Source organism: Bombina bombina, chromosome 6 (assembly GCF_027579735.1).
Source record: "Bombina bombina isolate aBomBom1 chromosome 6, aBomBom1.pri, whole genome shotgun sequence".
NCBI lineage: Eukaryota > Metazoa > Chordata > Amphibia > Anura > Bombinatoridae > Bombina > Bombina bombina.
This window is the reverse complement of record NC_069504.1, coordinates 587,868,180-587,891,796: the sequence shown is the minus strand read 5'-3', so window position 1 is coordinate 587,891,796 and position 23,617 is coordinate 587,868,180. Positions and strand designations below refer to the sequence as shown.

At 43.2% G+C, this 23,617-nt stretch overlaps 1 protein-coding gene across 4 annotated transcripts in view; it reads left to right on the top strand.

Annotated features, from left to right (window-relative positions):
* The window catches only part of BNIP2 (BCL2 interacting protein 2), a 369,692-nt gene that overhangs the window by 50,751 nt on the left and 295,324 nt on the right, over nucleotides 1–23,617 (top strand). The gene's annotated exons all lie outside the window — the stretch shown is intronic.

Sequence of the window (23,617 nt, the reverse complement as noted above, 5' to 3'; positions counted from 1 at the left end):
TCCCTGTCGCTACAGTCGCATGTTTCTGGTTCGATGAGCTGATAAAGGCGGTCGATAGTGATTCTCCTCCTTATGAGGAGATTATGGACAGAATCAATGCTCTCAAATTGGCTAATTCTTTTACCCTAGACGCCACTTTGCAATTGGCTAGATTAGCGGCTAAGAATTCTGGGTTTGCTATTGTGGCGCGCAGAGCGCTTTGGTTGAAATCTTGGTCGGCTGATGCGTCTTCCAAGAACAAGCTACTTAACATTCCTTTCAAGGGGAAAACGCTGTTTGGCCCTGACTTGAAAGAGATTATCTCTGATATCACTGGGGGTAAGGGCCACGCCCTTCCTCAGGATCGGCCTTTCAAGGCAAAAAATAAACCTAATTTTCGTCCCTTTCGTAGAAACGGACCAGCCCAAAGTGCTACGTCCTCTAAGCAAGAGGGTAATACTTCTCAAGCCAAGCCAGCTTGGAGACCAATGCAAGGCTGGAACAAGGGAAAACAGGCCAAGAAACCTGCCACTGCTACCAAGACAGCATGAAATGTTGGCCCCCGATCCGGGACCGGATCTGGTGGGGGGCAGACTCTCTCTCTTCGCTCAGGCTTGGGCAAGAGATGTTCTGGATCCTTGGGCACTAGAAATAGTCTCCCAAGGTTATCTTCTGGAATTCAAGGGGCTTCCCCCAAGGGGGAGGTTCCACAGGTCTCAGTTGTCTTCAGACCACATAAAAAGACAGACATTCTTACATTGTGTAGAAGACCTGTTAAAAATGGGAGTGATTCATCCTGTTCCATTAAGAGAACAAGGGATGGGGTTCTACTCCAACCTGTTCATAGTTCCCAAAAAAGAGGGAACGTTCAGACCAATCTTAGATCTCAAGATCTTAAACAAGTTTCTCAAGGTTCCATCGTTCAAGATGGAAACCATTCGAACTATTCTTCCTTCCATCCAGGAAGGTCAATTCATGACCACGGTGGATTTAAAGGATGCGTATCTACATATTCCTATCCACAAGGAACATCATCGGTTCCTAAGGTTCGCATTCCTGGACAAGCATTACCAGTTCGTGGCGCTTCCTTTCGGATTAGCCACTGCTCCAAGGATTTTCACAAAGGTACTAGGGTCCCTTCTAGCTGTGCTAAGACCAAGGGGCATTGCTGTAGTACCTTACTTGGACTACATTCTGATTCAAGCGTCGTCCCTTCCTCAAGCAAAGGCTCACACGGACATAGTCCTGGCCTTTCTCAGATCTCACGGATGGAAAGTGAACGTGGAAAAGAGTTCTCTATCTCCGTCAACAGGGGTTCCCTTCTTGGGAACAATAATAGACTCCTTAGAAATGAGGATATTTCTGACAGAGGCCAGAAAAACAAAGCTTCTAGACTCTTGTCGGATACTTCATTCCGTTCCTCTTCCTTCCATAGCTCAGTGCATGGAAGTGATCGGGTTGATGGTAGCGGCAATGGACATAGTTCCTTTTGCGCGCATTCATCTAAGACCATTACAACTGTGCATGCTCAGTCAGTGGAATGGGGATTATACAGACTTGTCTCCGAAGATACAAGTAAATCAGAGGACCAGAGACTCACTCCGTTGGTGGCTGTCCCTGGACAACCTGTCACAAGGGATGACATTCCGCAGACCAGAGTGGGTCATTGTCACGACCGACGCCAGTCTGATGGGCTGGGGCGCGGTCTGGGGATCCCTGAAAGCTCAGGGTCTTTGGTCTCGGGAAGAATCTCTTCTACCGATAAATATTCTGGAACTGAGAGCGATATTCAATGCTCTCAAGGCTTGGCCTCAGCTAGCGAGGGCCAAGTTCATACGGTTTCAATCAGACAACATGACAACTGTTGCGTACATCAACCATCAGGGGGGAACAAGGAGTTCCCTAGCGATGGAAGAAGTGACCAAAATCATTCTTTGGGCGGAGTCTCACTCCTGCCACCTGTCCGCTATCCACATCCCAGGAGTGGAAAATTGGGAAGCGGATTTTCGAGTCGTCAGACATTGCATCCGGGGGAGTGGGAACTTCATCCGGAAATCTTTGCCCAAGTCACTCAACTGTGGGGCATTCCAGACATGGATCTGATGGCCTCTCGTCAGAACTTCAAAGTTCCTTGCTACGGGTCCAGATCCAGGGATCCCAAGGCGGCTCTAGTGGATGCACTAGTAGCACCTTGGACCTTCAAACTAGCTTATGTGTTCCCGCCGTTTCCTCTCATCCCCAGGCTGGTAGCCAGGATCAATCAGGAGAGGGCGTCGGTGATCTTGATAGCTCCTGCGTGGCCACGCAGGACTTGGTATGCAGATCTGGTGAATATGTCATCGGCTCCACCTTGGAAGCTACCTTTGAGACGAGACCTTCTTGTTCAGGGTCCGTTCGAACATCCGAACCTGGTTTCACTCCAGCTGACTGCTTGGAGATTGAACGCTTGATCTTATCGAAGCGAGGGTTCTCAGATTCTGTTATCGATACTCTGGTTCAGGCCAGAAAGCCTGTAACTAGAAAGATTTACCACAAAATTTGGAAAAAATATATCTGTTGGTGTGAATCTAAAGGATTCCCTTGGGATAAGGTTAAGATTCCTAAGATTCTATCCTTCCTTCAAGAAGGATTGGAAAAAGGATTATCTGCAAGTTCCCTGAAGGGACAGATTTCTGCCTTGTCTGTGTTACTTCACAAAAAGCTGGCAGCTGTGCCAGATGTTCAAGCCTTTGTTCAGGCTCTGGTTAGAATTAAGCCTGTTTCCAAACCTTTGACTCCTCCTTGGAGTCTCAATTTAGTTCTTTCAGTTCTTCAGGGGGTTCCGTTTGAACCCTTACATTCCGTTGATATTAAGTTATTATCTTGGAAAGTTTTGTTTTTAGTTGCAATTTCTTCTGCTAGAAGAGTTTCAGAATTATCTGCTCTGCAGTGTTCTCCTCCTTATCTGGTGTTCCATGCAGATAAGGTGGTTTTACGTACTAAACCTGGTTTTCTTCCAAAAGTTGTTTCTAACAAAAACATTAACCAGGAGATTATCGTACCTTCTCTGTGTCCGAAACCAGTTTCAAAGAAGGAACGTTTGTTGCACAATTTGGATGTTGTTCGCGCTCTAAAATTCTATTTAGATGCTACAAAGGATTTTAGACAAACATCTTCCTTGTTTGTTGTTTATTCCGGTAAAAGGAGAGGTCAAAAAGCAACTTCTACCTCTCTCTCTTTTTGGATTAAAAGCATCATCAGATTGGCTTACGAGACTGCCGGACGGCAGCCTCCCGAAAGAATCACAGCTCATTCCACTAGGGCTGTGGCTTCCACATGGGCCTTCAAGAACGAGGCTTCTGTTGATCAGATATGTAGGGCAGCGACTTGGTCTTCACTGCACACTTTTACCAAATTTTACAAGTTTGATACTTTTGCTTCTTCTGAGGCTATTTTTGGGAGAAAGGTTTTGCAAGCCGTGGTGCCTTCCATTTAGGTGACCTGATTTGCTCCCTCCCTTCATCCGTGTCCTAAAGCTTTGGTATCGGTTCCCACAAGTAAGGATGACGCCGTGGACCGGACACACCTATGTTGGAGAAAACAGAATTTATGTTTACCTGATAAATTACTTTCTCCAACGGTGTGTCCGGTCCACGGCCCGCCCTGGTTTTTTTAATCAGGTCTGATAATTTATTTTCTTTAACTACAGTCACCACGGTACCATATGGTTTCTCCTATGCTAATATTCCTCCTTAACGTCGGTCGAATGACTGGGGTAGGCGGAGCCTAGGAGGGATCATGTGACCAGCTTTGCTGGGCTCTTTGCCATTTCCTGTTGGGGAAGAGAATATCCCACAAGTAAGGATGACGCCGTGGACCGGACACACCGTTGGAGAAAGTAATTTATCAGGTAAACATAAATTCTGTTTTTTGAAACTTCTAACATATCTAGGAAACTTCTTGTTCCCCCTCGATGGTTGATGTAAGCTACAGTCGTGATGTTGACCGACTGAAATCTGATGTACCTCAGAGTTGCTAACTGAGGCCAAACCTGAAGAGCCTTGAATATCGCTCTTAGTTCCAGAATATTTATTGGAAGGAGAGACTCCTCCTGAGTCCACGATCCCTGAGCCTACAGGGAGTTCCAGACTGCACCCCAACCTAGAAGGCTGGCATTTGTTGTTACAATAGTCCAATCTGCCTGCGAAGGTCATACCTTTCGACAGATGGACCCGAGATAGCCACCAGGGAAGAGGATCCCTGGTCTCTTGGTCCAGATTCAGTTGAGGGGCCAAATCTGTGTAATCCCCGCTCCACTGACTGAGCCTGCATAGTTGCAGCGGTCTGAGATGTAAGCGTGCAAACGGCACTATGTCCATTGCCGCTACCATTAAGCTGATTACTTCCATACACTGAGCCACCAAAGGGCGCGGAATGGAATGAAGAACCCGACAGGAATTTAGAAGCTTTGATAACCTGGACTCCGTCAAGGTAAATTTTCATTTCTACAGAATCTATCAGAGTCCCTAGAAAGGAAACTCTTGTGAGTGGGGATAGAGAACACTTTTCCCCGTTCACTTTCCACCCATGCGACCTCAGAAATGCCAGTACTACGTCCGTATGAGACTTGGCAATTTGGAAGTTTGACGCCTGTATCAGGATGTCGTCTATATAAGGGGCTACTGCTATGCCCCGCGGCCTTAGGACCGCCAAAAGCGACCCTAGAATCTTTGTAAAGATTCTTGATGCTGTAGCTAATCCAAAGGGAAGAGCTACAACTGGTAATGCCTGTCTTGAAAGGCAAACCTGAGAAACCGATGATGATCTTTGTGTATCGGAATGTGAAGATAAGCATCCTTTAGATCCACTGTAGTCATATATTGACCCTCCTGGATCAGTGGTAGGATGGTACGAATAGTTTCCATCTTGAACGACGGAACTTTGAGGAATTTGTTTAAGATCTTTAGATCCAAAATCGGTCTGAAGGTTCCTTTTTTTTTGGGAACCACAAACAGATTTGAGTAAAAACCCTGTTCCTGTTCCTCCTTTGGAACTGGATGGATCACTCCCATAACTAGGAGGTCTCGTACACAGTGTAAGAATGCCTCACTCTTTATCTGGTTTGCAGATAATTGTGAAAGGTGAAATCTCCCTTTTGGGGGGGAAGCTTTGAAGTCCAGAAGATATCCCTGGGATATAATTTCCAATGCCCAGGGATCCTGAACATCTCTTGCCCACGCCTGCGCGAAGAGTGAAAGTCTGCCCCCTACTAGATCTGTTACCGGATAGGGGGCCGTTCCTTCATGCTGTCTTAGAGGCAGCAGCAGGCTTTTTGACCTGCTTACCTTTTTTCCAGGTCTGGTTTGGTCTCCAGACCGTCTTGGATTGAGCAAAAGTTCCCTCTTGTTTATTATTAGAGGAAGTTGATGGCGCACCTGCCTTGAAGTTTCGAAAGGCACGAAAATTAGACTGTTTTGCCCTAGATTTGGACCTGTCCTGAGGAAGGGCACAACCTTTTCCTCCCGTGATATCAGCAATAATCTCCTTCAAACCAGGCCCGAATAGGGTCTGCCCCTTGAAGGGAATGTTAAGTAGATTAGATTTTAAAGTCACGTCAGCTGACCATGATTTAAGCCATAGCGCTCTGCGCGCCTGTATAGCAAAACCAGAATTCTTAGCCGTTAGTTTATTCAAATGAACAATGGCATCAGAAATAAAATAATTGGCTAGCTTAAGTGCTCTAAGTTTGCCAAGTATGTCATCCAATGGAGTCTCTACCTGTAAAGCCTCTTCCAGAGACTCAAACCAGTACGCAGCAGCAGTGACAGGGGCAATGCATGCAATGGGCTGTAGGATAAAACCTTGTTGAATAAATATTTTCTTAAGGTAACCTTCTAATTTTTAATCCATTGGCTCTAAAAAAGCACAACTGTCCTCGACAGGGATAGTAGTACGCTTTGCTAGAGTAGAAACTGCTCCCTCCACCTTAGGGACTGTCTGCCATAAGTCCCGTGTGGTGGCGTCTATTGGAGAACATTTTTCTAAAAATAGGAGGGGAAGAGAACGGCACACCTGGTCTATCCCATTCCTTATTAATTATTTCTGTAAACCTTTTAGGTATTGGAAAAACATCAGTACACACCGGCGCTGCAAAGCATTTATCCAGTCTACAAAATTTCTCTGGCACTGCAATGGTATCAGTCATTCAGAGCAGCTAAAACCTCCCTAAGTAACACGCGGAGGTGTTCAAGCTTAAATTTAAATGTAGAAATATTAGAATCGTGTATCTTTCCTGAGTCATTAACATCACCCACTGACTGAAGCTCTCCTTCCTCAGCTTCTGCATATTGTGAGGCAGTATCAGACATGGTTCTTAAAGCGTCAGTATGCTCTGCATTTTGTCTCACCCCAGAGCTATCTCGCTAACCTCTAAGTTCAGGTAGTCTGGCTAATACCGCTGACAGTGTATTATCCATGACTGCCGCCATGTCTTGTAAAGTAAACGCTATGGGCGCCCTAGATGTACTTGGCGCCATTTGAGCGTGAGTCCCTTGGGCGGGAGTCAAAGGGTCTGACACGTGGGGAGAGTTAGTCGGCATAACTTTCCCCTCGTCAGATTCCTCTGGTATAATTTTTTTAAAAACAGAATATGATCTTTATTGCATAAAATGAAATCAATACATTTGGTACACATTCTAAGAGGGGGTTCCACCATGGCTTTTAAACATAATGAACAAGGAGTTTCTTCTATGTCAGACATGTTTATACAGACTAGCAAGCTTGGAAAACACTTTAAATCAAGTTAACAAGCAAATATAAAAAACGGTACTGTGCCTTTAAGAGAAACAAATTTTGTCAGAATTTGAAAAACAGTGAAAAAAATGCAGTAAATCAAACGAAATTTTTACAGTGTATGTAATAGGCTAGCAGAGCATTGCATCCACTTGCAAATGGATGATTAACCCCTTAGTTCAAAAAAACGGATCAAAAAAACGAAATAGACGTGTTTTTTTTTTTTTTTTTAACAGTCACAACCAACTGCCACAGCAAGCTGTGGTCCTACCTTCCGCAATAAACGACTTTGGAAAGCCTTTGAGCCCTTTAGAGATGTCCTATAGCATACAGGGGACTCCTGAGGGAAGCTGGATGTCACAGTTTGTAATTTTAACTGCACCAACTGTAACTTTTATACTATAACAGTGGAAAGCCTCAGTAAAACTGTTTCTAGTCAAAATTTAAGCCAGCCATGTGGAAAAAACTAGGTCCCAATAAAGTTTTATCACCAATGCATATATAAAAACGATTAAACATGCCAGCAAACGTTTATATTGCAATATCATAAGGGTATTACCCCTGGGAGGAAGCATGATACCAGTCGTTATTAAATCACTGTATTCAGGCTTAACTTACATTAATCCGGTATCAGCAGCATTTTCTAGTGTTTTCCATCTCTAGAAAAAATTATAACTGCACATACTTGATAGCAGAATAAACTGCACGCCATTCTCTCGCTGAAGTTACCTCATCTGTGTAATCCCCTCAGACATATTTGAGAATAGCAATGGATCTTAGTTACAACCTGCTAAGATCATAGAAACCTCAGGCAGATTCTTCTTCTATTTACTGCCTGAGATAAAATAGCACAACTCCGGTACTATTTAAAAATAACAAACTTTTGATTGAAGAAAATAAACTAGCTATATTTAACCACTCTCTCCTACAACATCCTAGCTTGTTGAGAGTTGCAAGAGAATGATTGGGTATGACAGTTAGGGGAGGAGCTATATTACAGCTCTGCTGTGGGTGTCCTCTTGCAACTTCCTGTTGGGAATTAGAATATCCCACAAGTAATGGATGATCCGTGGACTGGATACACCTTACAAGAGAAAAGGTAAGCAGATAAAAAAGCCTGCTGCTGCCTCTAAGACAGCATGAAGGAACGGCCCCCTATCCGGGAACGGATCTAGTAGGCGGCAGACTTTCACTCTTTGCCCAGGCGTGGGCAAGAGATGTTCAGGATCCCTGGGCGTTGGAAATTATATCCCAGGGATATCTTCTGGACTTCAAAGCTTCCCCCCCCAAAAGGGAGATTTCACCTTTCACAATTATCTGCACACCAGATAAAGAGAGAGGCATTCTTACACTGTGTACGAGTCCTCCTAGTTATGGGAGTGATCCATCCAGTTCCAAAGGAGGAACAGGGACAGGATTTTTACTCAAATCTGTTTGTGGTTCCCAAAAAAGAGGGAACCTTCAGACCAATTTTGTATCTAAAGATCTTAAACAAATTCCTCAAAGTTCCGTTGTTCAAGATGGAAACTATTCGTACCATCCTACCACTGATCCAGGAGGGTCAATATATGACTACAGTGGATCTAAAGGATGCTTATCTTCACATTCCGATACACAAAGATCATCATCGGTTTCTCAGGTTTGCCTTTTAAGACAGGCATTACCAGTTGTAGCTCTTCCCTTGGGATTAGCTACAGCCCCAAGAATCTTTACAAAGGTTCTAGGGTCACTTATGGCGGTCCTAAGGCCGCGGGGCATAGCAGTAGCCCCTTATTTAGATGACATCCTGATACAGGCGTCAAACTTCCAAATTGCCAGGTCTCATACGGACGTAGTACTGGCATTTCTGTGGTCGCATGGGTGGAAAGTGAACAAGGAAAAGAGTTCTCTATCCCCACTCACAAGAGTTTCCGTTCTAGGGACTCTGATAGATTCTGTAGAAATGAAAATTCACCTGACGGAGTCCAGGTTATCAAAGCTTCTAAATTCCTGCCGGTTCTTCATTCCATTCTGCGCCCTTCGGTGGTTCAGTGTATGGAAGTAATCGGCTTAATGTTAGCGGCAATGGACATAGTGCCGTTTGCACGCTTACATCTCAGACCGCTGCAACTATGCATGCTCAGTCAGTGGAGCGGGGATTACACAGATTTGTCCCCTCAACTGAATCTGGACCAAGAGACCAGGGATTCTCTTCTCTGGTGGCTATCTCGGGTCCATCTGTCCAAAGGTATGACCTTTCGCAGGCCAGATTGGACAATTGTTACGACAGATGCCAGCCTTCTAGGTTGGGGTGCAGTCTGGAACTCCCTGAAGGCTCAGGGATCGTGGACTCAGGAGGAGTCTCTCCTTCCATTAAATATTCTGGAACTAAGAGCGATATTCAAGGCTCTTCAGGCTTGGCCTCAGCAACTCTGAGGTACATCAGATTTCAGTCGGACAACATCACGACTGTAGCTTACATCAACCATCAAGGGGGAACGAGAAGTTCCCTAGAGATGTTAGAAGTTTCAAAAATAATTCGCTGGGCAGAGATTCACTCTTGCCATCTCTCAGCTATCCATATCCCAGGTGTAGAGCACTGGGAGGCGGATTTTCTAAGTCGTCAGACTTTTCATCCGGGAGAGTGGGAACTCCATCCGGAGGCATTTGCACAACTGATTCATCGTTGGGGCAAACCAGAACTGGATCTCATGGCATCTCGCCAGAACGCCAAGCTTCCGTGTTACGGATCCAGGTCCAGGGATCCCAAGGCGACACTGATAGATGCTCTAGCAGCGCCCTGGTCTTTCAACCTGGCTTATGTGTTTCCACCGTTTCCTCTGCTCCCTCGACTGATTGCCAAAATCAAGCAGGAGAGAGCATCTGTGATTCTGATAGCACCTGCGTGGCCACGCAGGACCTGGTATGCAGATCTAGTGGACATGTCATCCTTTCCACCATGGTCTCTGCCTCTGAAACAGGACCATCTACTTCAGGGTCCTTTCAACCATCCAAATCTAATTTCTCTGAGGCTGACTGCCTGGAGATTGAATGCTTGATTTTATCAAAGCGTGGCTTCTCCGAGTCAGTTATTGATACCTTAAGACAGGCACGAAAGCCTGTCACCAGGAAAATTTACAATAAGGTATGGCGTAGATATCTTTATTGGTGTGAATCCAAGGGTAACTTATGGAGTAAGGTCAGGATTGCTAGGATATTATCTTTTCTCCAAGAAGGTTTGGAAAAAGGATTGTCAGCTAGTTAAGAGTCTGGCAGATTTTCCAGACGTTCAGGCATTTTGTCAGGCTTTAGTTAGAATCAAGCCTGTGTTTAAACTGTTGCTCCACCATGGAGCTTAAACTTGGTTCTTAAGGTTCTTCAAGGAGTTCCGTTTGAACCTCTTCATTCCATAGATATCAAGCTTTTATCTTGGAAAGTTCTTTTTTTGGTAGCTATTTCCTCGGCTCGTAGAGTCTCTGAGCTATCTGCCTTACAATGTGATTCTCCTTATCTGATTTTTCATACGGATAAGGTAGTCCTGCGTACCAAACCTGGGTTCTTACCTAAGGTGGTATCTAAACAAGAATATCAATCAAGAGATTGTTGTTTCATCCTTGTGTTACACAATTTGGACGTGGTCCGTGCTTTAAAGTTTTACTTACAAGCTACTAAAGATTTTCGTCAAACATCTGCTTTGTTTGTTGTCTACTCTGGACAGAGGAGAGGTCAAAAGGCTTCGGCAACCTCTTTTTCTTTTTGACTAAGAAGCTTAATCCGCTTAGCCTGGACAGCAGCCTCCTGAAAGGATTACAGCTCATTCCACTAGAGCTGTGGCTTCCACTTGGGCCTTTAAAAATGAGGCTTCTTTTGATCAGATTTGCAAGGCGACGACTTGGTCTTTGCTTCATATTTTTTCAAAATTTTACAAATTTGATACTTTTGCTTCTTCGGAGGCTATATTTGGGAGAAAGGTTTTACAGGCAGTGGTTCCTTCCATTTAAGTTCCTTTTCCCTCCCTTCATCCGTGTACTTTAGCTTTGGTATTGGTATCCCACAAGTAATGGATGATCCGTGGACTGTATACACCTTACAAGAGAAAACACAATTTATGCTTACCTGATAAATTTATTTCTCTTGTGGTGTATCCAGTCCACGGCCCGCCCTGTCATTTTAAGGCAGGTAATTTTTAAATTTAAAGTACAGTAACCACTGCACCCTATGGTTCCTCCTTTCTCGGCTTGTTTTCGGTCGAATGACTGGCTATGACAGTTAGGGGAGGAGCTATATTACAGCTCTGCTGTGGGTGTCTTCTTGCAACTTCCTGTTGGGAATGAGAATATCCCACAAGTAATGGATGATCCGTGGACTGGATACACCTTACAAGAGGAAACACAATTTATGGTTTTATTAATATCTATTTAATTATTAATATTAATATTCTTATCTTATTTTCAGTAATATGAGAAAGTAATAACGTTTGCTGGAAGTGTTTAAACGTTTTTTTCTACATATTGGTGATAAAACTTTATTGGGGCCCAGTTTTTTCCACATGGCTGGCTAGATTTTGCCTAGGGATAGTTATTTATGGCCCTCTCACTTTGAGTACAGGTTGGGAGGGGCCTAATTTCAGCCTAAATCGTGCAGTAGTTTTTGCAGCTTGAGACTTCAAGGGAGATTTCATCTTTCAAGGCTATCTGCAAATCAGATAAAGAAAGAGGCATTCCTACGCTGTGTGCAAGACCTCCTAGTAATGGGAGTGATCCATCCAGTTCCGCGGACGGAACAGCAACAGGGGTTTATTCAAATCTGTTTGTGGTTCCCAAGAAAGAGGGAACCTTCAGACCAATCTTGGATTTAAAGATCTTAAACATATTCCTCAGAGTTCCATCATTCAAAATCGAAACTATTCGGACCATCCTACCCATGATCCAAGAGGGTCAGTACATGACCACAGTGAACTTAAAGGATGCCTACCTTCACATACCGATTCACAAAGATCATCATCGGTGCCTAAGGTTTTCCTTTCTAGACAGGCATTACCAATTTGTAGCTCTTCCCTTCGGGTTGGCCACAGTCCCGAGAATTTTTACAAAGGTTCTGGGCTCACTTCTGGCGGTTCTAAGACCGCGAGGCATAGCGGTGGCTCCGTATCTAGACGACATCCTGATACAGGCGTCAAGCTTTCAAATTGCCAAGTCTCATACAGAGATATTTCTGGCATTTCTGAGGTCGCATGGGTGGAAAGTGAACGTGGAAAAGAGTTCTCTATCCCCACTCACAAGAGTCACCTTCCTAGGGACTCTTATAGATTCTGTAGAGATGAAAATTTACCTGACGGAGTCCAGGTTATCAAAACTTCTAAATGCTTGCCGTGTCCTTCATTCCATTCCACGTCAGTCAGTGGCTCAGTTCATGGAAGTAATCGGCTTAATGGTAGCGGCAATGGACATAGTGCCATTTGCGCGCCTGCATCTCAGATCGCTGCAATTATGCATGCTAAGTCAGTGGAATGGGGATTACTCAGATTTGTCCCCTCTACTAAATCTGGATCAAGAGACCAGAGATTCTCTTCTCTGGTGGCTATCTCGGGTCCATCTGTCCAAGGGTATGACCTTTCGCAGGCCAGATTGGACGATTGTAACAACAGATGCCAGCCTTCTAGGTTGGGGCTCAGTCTGGAACTCCCTGAAGGCTCAGGGATCGTGGACTCAGGAGGAGAAACTCCTCCCAATAAATATTCTGGAGTTAAGAGCAATATGCAGTGCTCTTCTAGCTTGGCCTCAGTTAGCAAAACCCTGAGGTTCATCAGATTTCAGTCGGACAACATCACGACTGTGGCTTACATCAACCATCAAGGGGAAACCAGGAGTTCCCTAGCGATGTTAGAAGTCTCAAAGATAATTCGCTGGGCAGAGTCTCACTCTTGCCACCTGTCAGCGATCCACATCCCAGGCGTAGAGAACTGGGAGGCGGATTTTCTAAGTCGTCAGACTTTTCATCCGGGGGAGTGGGAACTCCATCTGGAGGTGTTTGCTCAACTGATCCATCATTGGGGCAAACCAGAACTGGATCTCATGGCGTCTCGCCAGAACGCCAAGCTTCCTTGTTACGGATCCAGGTCCAGGGACCCGGGAGCGACGCTGATAGATGCTCTAGCAGCTCCTTGGTTCTTCAACCTGGCTTATGTGTTTCCACCGTTTCCTCTGCTCCCTCGACTGATTGCCAAAATCAAGCAGGAGAGAACATCAGTGATTCTGATAGCGCCTGCGTGGCCACGCAGGACCTGGTATGCAGACCTAGTGGACATGTCATCCTTTCCACCATGGACCCTGCCTCTGAGGCAGGACCTTCTAATACAAGGTCCTTTCAATCATCCAAATCTAATTTCTCTGAGACTGACTGCATGGAGATTGAACGCTTGATTCTATCAAGGCGTGGCTTCTCCGAGTCAGTCATTTATACCTTAATACAGGCACGAAAGCCTGTCACCAGGAAAATCTACCATAAGATATGGCGTAAATATCTTTATTGGTGTGAATCCAAGAATTACTCATGGAGTAAGGTTAGGATTCCTAGGATATTGTCCTTTCTCCAAGAGGGTTTGGACAAAGGATTATCAGCTAGTTCTTTAAAAGGACAGATTTCTGCTCTGTCTATTCTTTTGCACAAGCGTCTGACAGAGGTTCCAGACATCCAGGCATTTTGTCAGGCTTTGGTTAGAATTAAGCCTGTGTTTAAAACTGTTGCTCCACCGTGGAGCTTAAACTTGGTTCTTAAAGTTCTTCAAGGAGTTCCGTTTGAACCCCTTCATTCCATTGATATTAAATTTTTATCTTGGAAAGTTCTGTTTTTGATGGCTATTTCCTCGGCTCAAAGAGTCTCTCAGCTATTTGCCTTACAATGTGATTCTCCTTATCTGATTTTTCATGCATATAAGGTAGTTCTGCGTACCAAACCTGGGTTTTTACCTAAGGTGGTTTCTAACAAGAATATCAATCAAGAGATTGTTGTTCCATCATTGTGTCCTAATCCTTCTTCAAAGAAGGAACGTCTTTTACATAATCTGGACGTAGTCCGTGCCTTGAAGTTTTACTTACAAGCTACTAAAGATTTTCGCCAAACATCTTCCCTGTTTGTCGTTTACTCTGGACAGAGGAGAGGTCAAAAAGCTTCGGCAACCTCTTTCCTTTTGGCTTCGTAGCATAATTCGCTTAGCCTATGAGACTGCTGGACAGCAGCCCCCTGAAAGGATTACAGCTGTGGCTTCCACCTGGGCCTTTAAAAATGAGGCCTCTGTTGAACAGATTTGCAAGGCTGCGACTTGGTCTCCGCTTCACACCTTTTCAAAATTTTACAAATTTTATACTTTTGCTTCTTCGGAGGCTGTTTTTGGGAGACAGGTTCTTCAGGCAGTGGTTCCTTCCGTTTAATCCTGCCTTGTCCCTCCCATCATCCGTGTACTTTAACTTTGGTATTGGTATCCCATAAGTAATGGATGATCCGTGGACTGGATACACTTAACAAGAGAAAACATAATTTATGCTTACCTGATAAATTTATTTCTCTTGTAGTGTATCCAGTCCACGGCCCGCCCTGTCCTTTTAAGGCAGGTCTAAATTTTAATTAAACTACAGTCACCACTGCACCCTATGGTTTCTCCTTTCTCGTCTTGTTTCGGTCGAATGACTGGATATGGCAGTGAGGGGAGGAGCTATATAGCAGCTCTGCTGTGGGTGATCCTCTTGCAACTTCCTGTTGGGAAGGAGAATATCCCATAAATAATGGATGATCCGTGGACTGGATACACTACAAGAGAAATAAATTTATCAGGTAAGCATAAATTATGTTTTTCATTCTTAAAGTACTAGATACTTCATGGAGAAAGCTCTTTTTATTTGTTTCAACCGATCACTGTTTTAGCTGCTACAGCAGCCCATGGGTAAAAAAAAATTTGCTAAGAGGTGACGTTTTCACCTCTTAGCCAATAGCCGTGCAGTAAATCCGGCTTGGCGCCCATGGGAGCCAAGCCGGATTTACTGCACGGCTATTGGCTAAGAGGTGAAAACGTCACCTCTTAGCAAAAAATTTTTTTAGCCGTGGGCTGCTGTAGCAACTAAGAACGGCGATCGGTTGAAACAAATAAAGGAGCTTTCTACATGAAGTATCTTATACTTCATGAATGAAAGTCCCCTTTATTTGTTTCAATAGTCAATCCTAGCGTTTGTACAACGCTAGGATTGACTTTCACTTTAACACAGTGGCCCACATGAACTTATCAGTCTCTTGTTATGAAAAGCAATTTAAAAAACATGTAAAAAGAGGCAGCCCTCAAGGGCTTAGAAATTAGCATGTGAACCTACCTAGGTTTAGTTTCAACTAAGAATACCAAGAGAACAAAGCAAATTTTATGATTAAAGTAAATTGGAAAGTTGATTAAAATTACATGCCCTATCTGAATTTTGACTAGACTGTCCCTTTAACATTGCATGTTATATCTGAATCATAAAAGTTTAATTTTGACTTTACTATCCCTGTAATACCATTGCTACCCTGCAAATCTATGTACACAGAATCAAAGCTCACTAAGTTTCAAGACGTTCAATGTATAGAAGATTGTTTGGAGTGGAAAAGATCTGCACAAGGACCTGTGTGTGAGGCGGGAGGGGCAAGCAGTAAAAATAATGTTATTGTTTTAGTTAAATAAAACTATTTATTTAAATTGGTATTATTAATTCATAATTATTTTTTTCCCTCGGTAAAGTACAGCTGAAAAGTTTATCAAATATGTACCTTTTAAACTGGAGATCGTTCACCTCCCAATAATTTCATTCATATTTGATCTATCTATGTATTTCTAATGGTATACAACTAAATAAGTATTTTTTGATATAACTGGAAAATAATCTGAGAAGTTATTATTCTATAAATGAAACCTTTTTGTAGAAAACCATGCTTTAAATTGAGTCTTACTGCTAGTGATATAAATTGTGATTTAAATCAAATCCACCCTGGAAAATGCATACTGGTTCTTGGCTGGTGTTTCTCTGAGCCCTTATTGAAATAAAAAAATAAAAAAACAACTATCCTTCATATTATCCTTATTTAGCCTTTCATAAGTGACCTACCTAATCTGTGCAGTTTTGCTACTTTAAAGTTCACTTACCAAAGAGAACAGCATAATATTATTTTATTGCTTAAAATCATCAACAATATGATTCCTTTGGCAAAAGAAACAAGCCCAAACCCATATCAAGGTAGACGTTATGTACTTTATTACACACACTGAGGTTAAAAACACTTACAGGATAAAAAAATTATAACAAGCCTGTATCCCAATTCAGGGAAGAGGAGTGGAGAGTTTCGGAGTCTCAGTCCAAAACAAGTGACTCAAATGTCTTTCTGTATTTTGGTGCCATGATCTTCCTCTGTTAGTTTCTTCAATGGAGCAACACGAAGCTCTTCTCCCAACGCGTTTCGTTCGCCCTGTGCAAACTTTTTCAAAAGGATATGCTGTTATGTATTAGGCTACCAAGCGTGCCCTTAAATCGCTTGTACCTCCTTCCTATTGGTTACTTAACGGCCAATCCGGTGTATCAATCCGGACCGGCCTCACTTTCTAGGTGTTGCACCTTTACCCGGGAAGTTCAATTGGGTATCGTCATGACGATGGTTAGTACAGCATCATAATCGTCATAGCTAAAACGGCAGTAACATTATCAGTAGTTCAAATGACAGTTAAAAGTCAGACTGCTGATATACTTGATGGTCCAAATAGCATTTCATAGCTAATTTGGTGGCGTATTAATTTTGATCAGCAGCTAGGTAAAATATATACATACATTGCACTCTACATAATCTCATCTATTCATATATTATGACTACATCTAAAATATAAAAAGACATATTAAAACCTATAAAAAAAAAAGTTATCTAAAGAGGTATATGACAAATTTAAAAAAAACACTTGTATTACATACAAAAATTATCTACTTGCCATAAATTTATATGCAAATTGTTACAAATCCATACAAATCTATATGCAAATTGTTACAAATCTATATAAATAAAAATCAGTATTAAAAAGTTACCAAATTACAAAATTCATAATTCTGGTTTGCACTTGCTTGCATTATCCTTATGTTATAAATGCCTGCAGATCCAAATCTATATTTAACCCTTTAGGTGTCATACAGTCCAGCATGTGTATCCATTTGGTTTTATATTGCCTTAATTTCATTAACCTTTGCTGTTCATTACCTATGGAAGCTGGTATAGTTTCTAGGATATTAACTTACAGATTTTTAGGATTTTGTTAGTGTTTTGAAATGCTCCGATACGCTATGTTTCTCATAGCCCCTTTTAATGTTCTCTATGTGTTTGTATATGCGGCGCTTCACCTTCCTTTTGGTCCTGCCCACATAGATTTTGTTGCACTCGAAGGTTAGGCTATACACCGCATACACGGACACACAGGAAGCCTTGTCCTTACTTTTTAACTCTTTCGTTTGGTCCCAGTTGTAGATAGAATCTCCCTTTTTGATCAGTCCACACATACAGCAGTTTAGTCTGCCACACTTGAACGTTCCTCCCTTATTTGTACCCCAAGCTGAGAGGTTCCCTTTCGATTCCTTCCCAGATCTTAATTTAGATAGGGCCAGTATATTTTTATTTTTCTTTAAGATGGTAACTGGGTTTTCTCCTGTTAAGTGTGGTCAGTCCACGGGTCATCATTACTTCTGGGATATTAACTCCTCCCCAACAGGAAGTGCAAGAGGATCACCCAGCAGAGCTGCTATATAACTCCTCCCCTCTACGTCACACCCAGTCATTCTCTTGCACCCAACTAATAGATAGGATGTGTGAGAGGACTGTGGTGATTATACTTAGTTTTATACCTTCAATCAAAAGTTTGTTATTTTAAAACAGCACCGGAGTGTGTTGTTCCTTCTCAGGTAGAATTTGAAGAAGAATCTACCTGAGTTTTTGGATGATTTTAGCCGGCGTAGTTAAGATCATCTTGCTTTTCTCGGCCATCTGAGGAGTGAGGTAAACTTCAGATCAGGGGACAGCGGGCAGGTTAACCTGCAAGGAGGTATGTAGCAGCATATTATTTTCTGAGAATGGAATTGACTGAGAAAATACTGCCATACCGATATAATGTAAGCTCAGCCTTAAATGCAGTAGTAGCAACTGGTATCAGGCTGTCATGTATGTATATTCACACTTCAGTATTCTGGGGAATGGCACTTCACTGGGATAATACTGTATGCATAAGACTTTAGCCTAACTTGCAGTGGGACTAGCAACAGGCTTTCTAATGACATTTCATTTATTTGATGTTAAACGTTTTTGCTGGCATGTTAAAATCGTTTAATTATCTGAGGTACTGGGTGAAAAATAGTTTTGGGCACTGTTTTTTTCCACTTGGCGGTCGTTTTATTTAATTTAAGACAGTTTACTGATCTCCCTCACTGTTGTGTGTGAGGGGGAGGGGCCTATTTTGGCGCTTTTACTACGCATCAGAAAATTCAGTCACAAGTCTGTTTTCTTCCCTGCATGATCCGGTTCGTCTCTACAGAGCTCAGGGGTCTTCAAAAGTTAGTTTGAGGGAGGTAATCACTCACAGCAGACCTGTGAGATTGTGCTTTGACTGTGATAAAAAACGTTTATATTCTGTACATTTTTTTTTCTGCTATTCAGGGTTAGTTATCCATTGCTAATGGGGGCAATCCTTTGCTAAAATTGTGTTTTACCGGAAAGAATTTGATGTTATAGTTTCTCCGGTTTATTATTACTCAACTGTCATAACTTTTTTTCTGTGCTTCTTAAAGGCACAGTACGTTTTTCATATTATTTGTAAATTGCTTTGAAAAGTATTTCCAAGTTGCTAGTTTAATTGCTAGTGTGTTAAACATGTCTGACTCAGAGGAATATCTCTGTGCTATATGTGCTAAAGCCAAAGTGGAGCCCAATAGAAATTTATGTACTAATTGCATTGATGCTACTTTAAATAAAAGTCAATCTGTACAAATTGAACATCATTCACCAAACAACGAGGGGAGAGTTATGCCGACTAACTCGCCTCACGTGTCAGTACCTGCATCTCCCGCTCGGGAGGTGCGTGATATTGTAGTGCCGAGTACATCAGGGCGGCCATTACAAATCACATTACAGGATATGGCTAATGTTATGACTGAAGTTTTGTCTAAATTACCAGAACTTAGAGGTAAGCGTGATCACTCTGGGGTGAGAACAGAGTGCGCTGTTAATAATAGGGCCATGTCTGATACTGCGTCACAGTATGCAGAACATGAGGACGGAGAGCTTCAATCTGCAGGTGACGGTTCTGATCCCAATAGAATGGATTCAGACATTTCTAATTTTAAGTTTAAACTCGAAAACCTCCGTGTACTGTTAGGGGAGGTATTAGCAGCTCTGAATGATTGTAACACCGTTGCAATCCCAGAGAAATTATGTAGGCTGGATAGATACTATGCGGTACCGGCGAGTACTGACGTATTTCCTATACCTAAGAGGCTTACATAGATAATTACTAAGGAGTGGGATAGGCCCGGTGTACCCTTTTCCCCCCCTCCTGTGTTTAGAAAAATGTTCCCAATAGACGCCACCACACGGGACTTATGGCAGACGGTCCCTAAGGTGGAGGGAGCGGTTTCTACTCTGGCTAAGCGTACCACTATCCCGGTGGAGGATAGCTGTGCCTTTTCAGATCCAATGGATAAAAAATTAGAGGGTTACCTTAAGAAAATGTTTGTTCAACAAGGTTTTATATTGCAACCCCTTGCATGTGTTGCGTCTGTCTCGGCCGCGGCCGCTTTTTGGTCCGAGTCCCTGGAAGAGACTCTTGACTCAATAACTATAGATGAGATTTCAAGCAAGCTTAAAACACTTAAGCTAGCTAATTCATTTGTTTCAGATGCCGTAGTACATTTAACAAAACTTACGGCTAAGAATTCCGGATTCGCCATTCAGGCACGCAGAGCACTGTGGCTAAAATCCTGGTCAGCTGACGTTACTTCTAAATCTAAATTACTTAACATACCTTTCAAAGGGCAGACCTTATTCGGGCCCGGTTTGAAAGAAATTATCGCTGACATTACAGGAGGTAAAGGCCATGCCCTGCCTCAAGACAGAGCCAAACCTAAGGCTAGACAGTCTAATTTTCGTTCCTTTCGTAATTTCAAGGCAGGAGCAGCTTCAACTTCCTCTGCTCCAAAGCAGGAAGGAGCTGTTGGTCGCTACAGACAAGGCTGGAGACCTAACCAGTCCTGGAACAAGGGCAAGCAGGCCAGAAAACCTGCTGCTGCCCCTAAGACAGCATGAATCGAGGGCCCCCGATCCGGGAACGGATCTAGTTGGGGGCAGTCTTTCTCTCTTCGCCCAGGCTTGGGCAAGAGATGTCCAGGATCCCTGGGCGTTAGAGATCATATCTCAGGGATATCTTCTGGACTTCAAATCCTCTCCCCCAAAAGGGAGATTTCATCTGTCAAGGTTGTCAACAAACCAAATAAAGAAAGAGGCGTTTCTACGCTGTGTACAAGATCTTTTACTAATGGGAGTGATCCATCCGGTTCCGCGGTCGGAACATGGACAGGGGTTTTACTCAAATCTGTTTGTGGTTCCCAAAAAAGAGGGAACCTTCAGGCCAATCTTGGATTTAAAGATCCTAAACAAATTCCTAAGAGTTCCATCGTTCAAAATGGAAACTATTCGGACAATCCTACCCATGATCCAAAAGGGTCAGTACATGACCACAGTGGATTTAAAGGATGCTTACCTTCACATACCGATTCACAAAGATCATTACCGGTATCTAAGGTTTGCCTTCCTAGACAGGCATTACCAGTTTGTCGCTCTTCCATTCGGATTGGCTGCGGCTCCAAGAATCTTCACAAAGGTTCTGGGTGCTCTTCTGGCGGTACTAAGACCGCGAGGAATTTCGGTAGCTCCGTACCTAGACGACATTCTGATACAAGCTTCAAGCTTTCAAACTGCCAAGTCTCATACAGAGTTAGTACTGGCATTTCTAAGGTCGCATGGATGGAAGGTGAACGAAAAGAAGAGTTCTCTCTTTCCACTCACAAGAGTTCCCTTCTTAGGGACTCTTATAGATTCTGTAGAAATGAAGATCTACCTGACAGAAGACAGGTTAACAAAGCTTCAAAATGCATGCCGTGTCCTTCATTCCATTCAACACCCGTCAGTGGCTCAATGCATGGAGGTGATTGGCTTAATGGTAGCGGCAATGGACATAGTACCCTTTGCACGCCTACATCTCAGACCGCTGCAATTGTGCATGCTAAGTCAGTGGAATGGGGATTAATCAAATTTGTCCCCTACTCTGAATCTGGATCAAGAGACCAGAAATTCTCTTCTATGGTGGCTTTCTCGGCCACATCTGTCCAGGGGGATGCCATTCAGCAGGCCAGATTGGACAATTGTAACAACAGACGCCAGCCTACTAGGCTGGGGCGCTGTCTGGAATTCTCTGAAGGCTCAGGGTTCATGGACTCAGGAGGAGAGTCTCCTGCCAATAAACATTCTGGAATTAAGAGCAGTTCTCAATGCCCTTCTGGCTTGGCCCCAGTTAACAACTCGGTGGTTCATCAGGTTTCAGTCGGACAACATCATGACTGTAGCTTACATCAACCATCAAGGAGGGACAAGAAGCTCCCTAGCGATGATGGAAGTATCAAAGATAATTCGCTGGGCAGAGTCTCACTCTTGCCACCTGTCAGCAATCCACATCCCGGGAGTGGAGAACTGGGAGGCGGATTTCCTAAGTCGTCAGACTTTTCATCCGGGGGAGTGGCCAGGGATCCGGGAGCGGTCCTGATAGATGCCTTGACAGCACCTTGGACCTTCGGGATGGCTTATGTGTTTCCACCCTTCCCGATGCTTCCTCGATTGATTGCCAGAATCAAACAGGAGAGAGCATCGGTAATTCTAATAGCGCCTGCGTGGCCACGCAGGACTTGGTATGCAGATCTAGTGGACATGTCATCCTGTACACCCTGGTCTCTGCCTCTGAGACAGGACCTTCTGATTCAGGGTCCCTTCAAATATCAAAATCTAATTTCTCTCAAGCTGACTGCTTGGAAATTGAACGCTTGATTTTATCAAAACGTGGTTTTTCTGAGTCAGTAATTGATACCTTAATACAGGCTAGGAAGCCTGTTACCAGAAAGATTTACCATAAAATATGGCGTAAATACTTATATTGGTGCGAATCCAAAAGTTACTCATGGAGTAAGGTTAGGATTCCTAGGATATTGTCTTTTCTACAAGAAGGTTTAGAAAAGGGTTTATCCGCTAGTTCCTTAAAGGGACAGATTTCAGCTCTGTCCATTCTTTTACACAAACGTCTGTCAGAGGTTCCAGACGTTCAGGCTTTTTGTCAGGCTTTGGCCAGGATTAAGCCTGTGTTTAAAACTGTTGCTCCACCATGGAGTTTGAACTTAGTTCTTAATGTTTTACAGGGTGTTCCGTTTGAACCCCTTCATTCCATTGATATCAAATTGTTATCTTGGAAAGTTCTGTTTTTAATGGCTATTTCCTCGGCTCGTAGAGTCTCTGAGTTATCTGCCTTACATTGTGATTCTCCTTATCTGATTTTTCATTCAGACAAGGTAGTTCTGCGTACTAAACCTGGGTTCTTACCTAAGGTGGTCACTAACAGGAATATCAATCAAGAGATTGTTGTTCCATCTTTGTGTCCTAATCCTTCTTCGAAGAAGGAACGTCTTCTACACAATTTAGATGTAGTCTGTGCCCTGAAATTTTATCTACAGGCAACTAAGGATTTTCGACAAACGTCTTCCCTGTTTGTCGTTTATTCTGGTCAGAGGAGAGGTCAAAAAGCTTCTGCTACCTCTCTCTCTTTTTGGCTTCGTAGCATAATACGTTTAGCTTATGAGACTGCTGGACAGCATCCTCCTGAAAGGATTACAGCTCATTCTACTAGAGCTGTGGCTTCCACTTGGGCCTTTAAGAATGAGGCTTCTGTTGAACAGATTTGCAAGGCTGCAACTTGGTCTTCTCTTCATACTTTTTCCAAATTTTACAAATTTGACACTTTTGCTTCTTCGGAGGCTGTTTTTGGGAGAAAGGTTCTTCAGGCAGTGGTTCCTTCCGTATAAAGAGCCTGCCTGTCCCTCCCGTCATCCGTGTACTTTAGCTTTGGTATTGGTATCCCAGAAGTAATGATGACCCGTGGACTGACCACACTTAACAGGAGAAAACATAATTTATGCTTACCTGATAAATTCCTTTCTCCTGTAGTGTGGTCAGTCCACGGCCCGCCCTGTTTGTATGGCAGGTCTAAATTTTTAAATTATACTCCAGTCACCACTGCACCTTTTGGCTTCTCCTTTCTCGTTGGTTCTCGGTCGAATGACTGGGTGTGACGTAGAGGGGAGGAGCTATATAGCAGCTCTGCTGGGTGATCCTCTTGCACTTCCTGTTGGGGAGGAGTTAATATCCCAGAAGTAATGATGACCCGTGGACTGACCACACTACAGGAGAAAGGAATTTATCAGGTAAGCATAAATTATGTTTTTATCCAAATGAGGACCCAAAATAGGGTCAGCCAATAGTATATTCCAATGCTTCTTTAAGGTAGATTTGATGAAGCCAGCCCCTAGATTATATGTGGTAATGAACTTCGCTCCTGTTTTCTTTTTGCTAGTAAGAGTTTTATCCTTATTTAACATAAAGTACCCCCTACATCTACTGTCACCTTTTGCTTTTTTAATTAGACTGTCATTATACCCTTTCTGTAATAATTTATGTTCAAGGATATTGGCTTCTTTCTCAAAATCATCTAGAGCCGTACAATTCCTACAGATTCTTAGGATTTGACCCAATG